At 38.6% G+C, this 7958-nt stretch overlaps 1 pseudogene; it reads left to right on the plus strand.

Moving 5' to 3' along the window:
• Nucleotides 1-2882: 2882 nt before the first annotated feature.
• LOC101400379 (olfactory receptor 9I1-like) lies at nt 2883-3823 on the plus strand (annotated as a pseudogene).
• The last annotated feature ends 4135 nt before the right edge of the window (nt 3824-7958 follow it).

The raw sequence follows: 7958 nt of genomic DNA on the forward strand, positions 1-7958 counted from the left end.
CAACTGCCCCTCCTCCACCCAAAAGAAACTAGCTCCCCTCCTCCAGGGGAGATCTGAAAGTGTCTTTCAGGAGGGAATGGTGGAATAAAGTGGGTCTCCTGGCTTCTGCCTCCCCAGGTGGGGCTGCCTGAGGATGGGCTACAGCATCCCACTTCCTGGGCCAGAGTGATGAGCCATGGTGTAGATATGCAGAAAGCATGATGAATTTGGAGCCAGAAGTCTTGGTGCCATTTACTAACTATGTGTTCTTGGGAAAGTTGGTTTAACCACTTTGAGCCTCATTTTACTCAGCAATAAAATGGGGATAAATTAAATTTTTAAATGGCAGAACAACCTAGGGGTTGAAAAATCATTTTTGTAACAATTATATATAATTTACTCCATACTAGGCAACAGTGTGTGTGTGTTTCTGTGAATTATCTCTTTTACCTCTCAGTACAGTAGAGCTGTTATTGTTATTGCATAGATGTCAAGACTGAGATTTTAGAGGTCAAGTAACTTGCCGAAGGTCACACAAATAGAAATGATTGAGTCTAAGTTTGGAACAAGCTCTGTATGCCTTCAGGGCCCGGTGTTTTAGCCACTATGCTATATTGTTGGGATTCCAGACTTGCATTTACACTGAGTGATCGCAGGCTGATCTTAGAGCCTCTAATCCGTCAGGGGCTTCTCTCTGTCTTAGGAGGTTGACATGTCTGAACAAAGCTGCCTTGAAAGTGTTCTGCAAGGACTTGAAGAACTCTGTGTATTTTGTAATGGGAGTGGAGTGGCCCATTGGTGGTGATTTGTATCTTCATTTTCTATTGTTTGCGGATAAGTGATGTGTGCAAATAAGCCTGAATAGTCACCTGATCCCCAGCATTTCTGCTAAAATGTCGCCTTTTCAATGAACCTTCCCTGACAGTCCTTGTTAATATCCTTCCCCTTACTTTGGCTCTCCCAATTCCCCCCCTGCTATGTTTTGTGTTTTTTTTTTTTTAATTTTTTATAGCACTTATTTTCTAACGTGATAGAAAATATACTTAAAAAATATATTAAATATGCCTGGCTCTTCTGCTAGAATGGCCACTCCACAAAAGCAGAGATCTTTGTTTTGTTCTGAGCATCTGTAAGAGTGCCTGGCACATTGTAAATTTGCAGTAGATTCTTGTTGAATGAAGAAAATAAATATACTCTCTCTCTCTCTGTCTCTCTCATTTTTTCCTCTTTGGTTGAGGTGATTTGTGTGAATTCCTTTTAGAACACAGCAAGTCATTGTTTTGGTCAAAGGCCAGTATTAAGTTGGTCCCTAAGGGAAGAAAAAAAATCTTCTAAATATTTACATTATCAGGAACTCAGTGGGGGGAAAACACCAGATGCTAACCTTTATTTCATCAGTAGATCAGCTTTTGCCAAACATTGATCAAAGTTTCATTTTCTCATTTATCTGAAATCCTATGAGATCTTTCTCAAATTCAGATTTTGTTTCAAGGATGGAAGGAGGACAAGAGGAATCACCTTTGAAGTGCACATTCAGTGTTTCCATTGCCCCAAATTATCAGCATCCAAAGGAGAGACAGGATGGTCCAAATACCTGGCAAGAACTCCTTCTGTATTACAATTCTAAACTCAGTGTGACAGCTTTGTCCCTTAATGAGCTTTGCAGGCTAATTCTGGAAAGGCTTGATTCATGTACCTCACTGATCGATAATGATCTGGCATTTAAAAAAATGGGACAAGTGTTTTGGAATAAGAAGAGAACTTGGAGACCAGGCTACGCTGCTTGGCAGAAACAGAGAGGAAGAAACGGCTTGGCAGGCAACAGGTTGTAGAGATTCTAACAGTGCTTGCTTTTCGCGGCTCACTGTCTTGAATCCAACTCCATTGTGGTCACATGCACATCAAAAACAACAACAAACAAAGAAATAATTGATATTGGGACTCCAGGGGGCTGTGGACTTGGAGATAAGAAGATTCCAGAATGTACATGACCTTAAGAGCATGTTACTTATATTATTGCAGCATTTAGAAAGAATAATTCTGTGTGTGGGTCAGACCATGTGCTAGGCACAGTCCGTTCTGTCCTTCACAATAATATAGTGACTTTGGTATTGCAACCCCCATTAAACCAACAAGGAGACTGATTTTCAGAAAGATGAATTAACTTTCCTAAGATCTCAAGGGATTTTAACCTAGGTCTGATTTCAAAGCCCATGGTGATTTTTGGCGCTGCAGTGAAGCTGAGGAAAGTTTCCAATTTGGAACCTGCAGAAGTTTGGAAATGTCTAAGGAACTGAGTTCTAGCTCTGGTTTTGCCTTTTTACCAACTATGAAATCCTTTTTCCCCAATTTTATTGAGATATAATTGACATACAGTACTGTATAAGTTTAAAGTGTACACTATAACTATTTGACTTATGTATATCATGAAATGATTACCGCAATAAGTTTAGTTAACATCCATCATCTCGTATAGATACAAAGAAAAGAAAAAGAAAAATATATTTTTTTCTTGTGATGAGAACTCTTGAGGTCTATTCTCTTAACAACTTCATATATACCATACAGCAGTGTTAACTATAGTCATCGTGTTGTACATTGTATCCCTAGCACATACTTACTTGTAACTGGAAGTTTGTACGTTTTGATCACCTTATGAAATCTTGAGCTAGTCACTTCACTTCTTTGACCTTCATATTTTTCTCTCAAAAATGGGATTAACACTATGCCCTGCCAAGAATTTCTGAAAGATCAAATGAAATAAAGTTTGTAAAAAATGTAAAGTGCTTTACAAATTTAAACATTATTATTGTTACTGAAAATGATCGTATCAAGGTATACTCACCTTAATTTATCTCCAGTGAGACTTTATTTTTTTTATTTCAGTGGGCAACCTTGGACTCATGGCAAAGAATGGCACTGTGGTGACAGATTTTATTCTAATAGGGTTCCAATTGCTGGCAGAGCTGCAGATGGGTCTCTTCTTTGTATTTCTGGTCCTTTATCTCATCAACATGGTGGGCAACCTGGGCATGATAGTGCTGATTCAGAGTGACCTTCGCCTCCAGACTCACATGTACTTCTTCCTCAGCCACCTTTCCCTCCTGGACTCTTGTTACTCCTCTGTTATTGTCCCTCAATTGCTTGCAACCTTGGGTGCTGATAAGATGGTCATCACCTATGAGCGCTGTGCCACCCAGTTCTTCTTTTTCACGCTCTGTGCTAGTAGTGAGTGTTTCCTTTTGGCAGTGATGGCCTATGATCGCTATGTGGCCGTGTGTAACCCTCTCCTCTATGCCACTTCCATGACACCACAGACCCACCTAGGCCTAGTGGCTGGGGCATATGCTGGTGCCATGGTCAATTCTGTGATCCGCACTGGGTGTACTTTCTCGATCTCCTTCTGTAATCCAACCATGTGGACTTCTTCTTTTGTGATTTCCCACCCCTGCTGAAGCTTGCCTGTAGTGAGACCAGACAACAGGAATAAATGATCTACCTCTTAGCTTTCTTGGTCATTACAACCAGCATTTCGGTGATTCTTATATCCTACTTGTTCATCATCCAGGCTATTCTGAAGATTCGTACGGTAGATGGCAAAGCCAAGACTTTCTCTACCTGTGCTTCTCATGTGACTGCAGTGGCTCTTTTCTTTGGGACACTCATATTCATATACTTGAAAGGTAATATGGGCAAATCCCTGGTGGAAGACAAGATTGTGTCAGTATTTTACACCATAGTGATCTCTATGCTGCACCCAATGATCTACAGCATGTGAAACAAGGAAGTGCAGGAGGCTCTGAAGAAAGTTCTCAACAGGATGAAGGTTTCCCCAGTAGAGTAAAACTTGAGATCCATCAATTCAGAAGTTCCTTCAAATCATCCTTTGTGCTTTTGGCTTGTTCCCTTAACGTATGAAACAGATTTCATAATTACAAAGACACACTGAGGCAAAAAATGTAGATTGTGGTTCCAGCAATTTCTTTTTTTTTTTTTTTGCTGAAGAAGTTTTGCCCTGAGCTAACATTGTGCCAGTCTTCCTCTATTTTGTATGTGGGTTGCTGCCACAGCATGACTGATGAGTGGTGTAGGTCCACGCTTGGGATCCAAACCTGTGAATCCAGCCACTGAAGCTGAGTGCACCAAACTCATCCACTATGCCATGGTCCCGGCCCCCCAGCAATTTCTTTATTAGCCCTATGACCTTGAGCCAGAAATTCTCTGTCTCAGTTTTCACATCAGTAAAAGTTTCTGCCTTGCTATAATAAAGAGAGATGGAATGCCAAAGAGCTTTATCAATGATAACATGCTATAGGATGTAAATTTATTTTTCTTACCTGCCCTGAGTATTGTTAAGTGCTTTCTCAGTTACTTAAATTTTTTATACTAGGCTAATTTTTTCATCTTTGAATAATTAAAAAACAATAGCTTATTATTTATATAGTAAGGGCAGTCACATTCTTTGGTTGTGGGTAGTGGGGTGGAAATCAGCCTTGACCAAAGAAAATTTTTCTCAACATTCAGTCGTATCCAATTTAGGCATTTGTCATGCAAAATACAAGTGACAAAATAGAGGGAGAAAAAATAGAGGAGAAAGGAGATATGAAATGGGAAATGTTAGACTAGAAAATGTTAGCCTACTCCCCAAAATAATGTAGAGGACCAAGACACTGTAGAATGAAAGAAAGATGTAATGATTTGCATTAGTTATGGGAAAAAAATTTGATCTTGATGTGGAGCTGAATTGAGTCCCATAAACAAATTTTGAAATATTTCTTGATCACCAAAGGTCAGAATTTCTATTTTATTTCTGAAGCATTGTTTATGGACAATCTGCCTCAATTAACTCAACCTATTTTCTATTCTTCAGTAATGAAAACCACCATCTACTTCCATCTCCTGTGGGACATTTACTTTATTGTCAGAATGTTACTGCACAAAGGGCATGATCAGCTCACCAAGAGACAAAATCCGATCATCAAGAGGCAAGATGGTGGCAGAGAAAGGGAATTTTGTTACAGCTTACTAGCAAGGGGGAAGATGGTCGACTAATGTCTGAAAGAACCATCTTAAGGTGGGAACAGAATCTTGAAGCAGTTATATAGGCCAGTGTATTATAGGGGAGGCAGCTAAGAACATTGTCCTTCTGGTGTTACAGACTGAGAGTGTCCATACCAGATAGATTCTCTGTCCAGGAGTCATCACATGCCCAAGGAAGCCAAAAAAACAAATATATTGTCTTATCTCAGCTGGAATGTATATGCACTAGCAGGGGTCATAAAGTCTACAGAGCAGTTAGATCTCCTGGAGGGTGCATTTCCAACTGGGTTAGTTAGTCAGAGGTCATTCAAAGTTAAAATATAGTTTCTTTTCTACAATATGGCTTCCCTTATGTCAACCTTGTGTTGAGCTGGTGTCAATTCTCCCTTTTTGTTGTTCAATACTCAATCTTGAGAGATAGCCTGCTCATGAGGGGCATAGGTTTTTCCATCTCATTTAACCAGTCTCTTAGTAAGACGGTGATGTAGGTGGGCTCCCAAAGGTAGGCCTATATTGTGTAAGCATGTAACCAGGTATTTAATAAGAAGCATTTCTAGAGAAACAAAAAGAAAAGCAAGGTTAATGGTTGGAGCAAATTATAGATCAGTTTCTGAGTCCAGGGAGCAGCCAGTCAAAGGATTTCTAGATATCAGAGTCAAAGCCTCTTTTGAAGTTTGAAATGTCTCTGATGATGTCATCAGATGTTCAGGTATTAGTCTGAGTAGCTTACACAGCAATGAACATGAATCTCTCTTAAGTTTATGTCAAGTTATCAAGTTTCAGTCTGCAGGGCTTCAGGAAAAAGGCAGGTTTAGTTCTCAATGATTATGAATGTAAATGATGGAGAAAATTGAAAATATTAGCTTGGAAATTCATAGCCAGATATCTTAGGAGACTAGAAGAATTCAGGATCCAGCCCAGTTACAGATAGAAAGCAAAAACCTCAAAGATAATTATCAGAACTAGAATCTAATATTCATGAATGTGTACTGTAGTCTCTACTGAAGCATTATTTTTCTCTCTAAAATCACCCTGATTTTTACCAAAAATAGCCAATTAAGACTCATTGGTTTGCAAAATAAGTCTATTTTTAATGAACTTGCCCCAATTTTTTACATAAGTATAGCAAGACTAGCAATTGATCATATACGCTCCTTTGAATCTGCTTTATTAGAACTTCTCGTAAGGAATCTCAGATTGGACTTTAAAGGTCTCTCGAGGCCAGGAAAGCCAAGCCATGGACTTGTCATCAGATTTCCCCTGCAATATCTACAGATTTGGGTGTATTCTTCTCATCTCGAGGGCCCCAAAATACCCTGAGTTTCCAGGCACCTGCCAGAGAAGTGATCTTCTTTACTCAACTGGTAAGGCTGCTGAGAACCCTGTAAACAAGGTACCAGGCTGATGTTTCCAAGTGGCTTTATTTCATAAAGTCCAATATTTGTTCCTCAAAATTTGTCTTGTCAAATCTGAGTTTGCATATTTCTCTCAAATATGACATTCCAGTCAAAGCCTTGGTGATATAACCAGTGTTCCCAGTTGTGCCTTGTTCTAAGGATATGAGGTTCTTATTGAACTTATGCAAATAACTATAGTGCATGAAAACAATACTCATTCACCAAAAGCTTCCAAATCCTGGAGTGATCAGGTAGTGAGAAATAAAGATAAATGTTTCAGTTTTACGTACAAAGGTATAATTTTACTGAATTGCTGTACATAATAGTTAGCTTAAGATAAAGAGAAAAAGGTTTCCGTAAATCTGGAAAAAACAAAATATCAAAAAGTCAGCAATATCTCAAATGACAAGTCATAAAAATTACAATCATCCTCATCAGTTCATTCAGTACTGTGCAATTGATTCTTGATCTTAATCTTTTCTTAGCAGTTTCATGAAGTCATCACTTTCTCTGTTAGAGTTCTGTAATTTCTTACCCAGTTGAGTTTTACAATCTGAAAGTTTATCAGAAACCTGTATTCTAGAGAAAGTGTCAGAGTCCTTTCATGAATCTCTCTGAAGATGAAACATATTTGCAAAAGCATCAGAGTAAAACAGCAACTATCTGCAAATGACAAAAGACTCAAAAGGGCAATTGACAAAGAAACTTGGCTATTTCTGTTACGTATAACACTTCAAAATAATAACTAGAATTATGGCTGACAACCAGGACAGATCAGAATTTTAGGAATGTTATGTAATTTTTCAAACACATTTTAATGATATATATATTTTGAGGATGATTGGCCCTGCACCAACATCCGTTGCCAATCTTCCTCTCTTACTTTTTTCTCCCCAAAGCCCCAGTACATAGTTGTGTATCATAGTTGTAGAGTTGTAGCTCTTCTATGTGGAACACCACTTCAGCATGGCTTGATGAGTGGTGAGTATGTCCACACCCAGGATCCGACCCAGCGATCCCTGGGCCGCTGAAGTGGAACACGTGAACTTAACCACTATGCCATCGGGCTGGCCCCCTTAAAAAAATTTATATCAATAACATTTACCCACATAGCACCACCTAAGAAGGTTTACTGTCACTTTTTTGACAATGCTTTCCATATAACTTAACATACAAAATAAGCTTAATTAATTTAGTGTCTTTTTCTTTAAAGAAAGAGAGAGAATGAATTTCTTTGAGTAGTCCCAGTGGTCCTCTGAAAATTCTCAAGGAAAAATTTTCTTTCCTTCAGGTCGAAAGAAAGACTTCATTTAGGATTTGAATTTTGAGGGAAGCTTGTCAAAACCATCAAAAGGGGTTAAAACACTTGGTCAAACAAGAAACAATGCTCACTGTGAAACAATCCTCAGTTATCCATTCAATCAAAGTCACAACAGAAACAGTTAAGGGAAAACAGAGAATTAAAACAGTAAAAAAAGAAAATCTTAATAGAGAGAACGCAGTCTTTTTGAACATAGGAAATTATTTTCAAAAAACACAGAT

The sequence above is a fragment of the Ceratotherium simum genome, chromosome 34 (assembly GCF_057802395.1).
Source record: "Ceratotherium simum simum isolate JZ-2026a chromosome 34, ASM5780239v1, whole genome shotgun sequence".
NCBI lineage: Eukaryota > Metazoa > Chordata > Mammalia > Perissodactyla > Rhinocerotidae > Ceratotherium > Ceratotherium simum.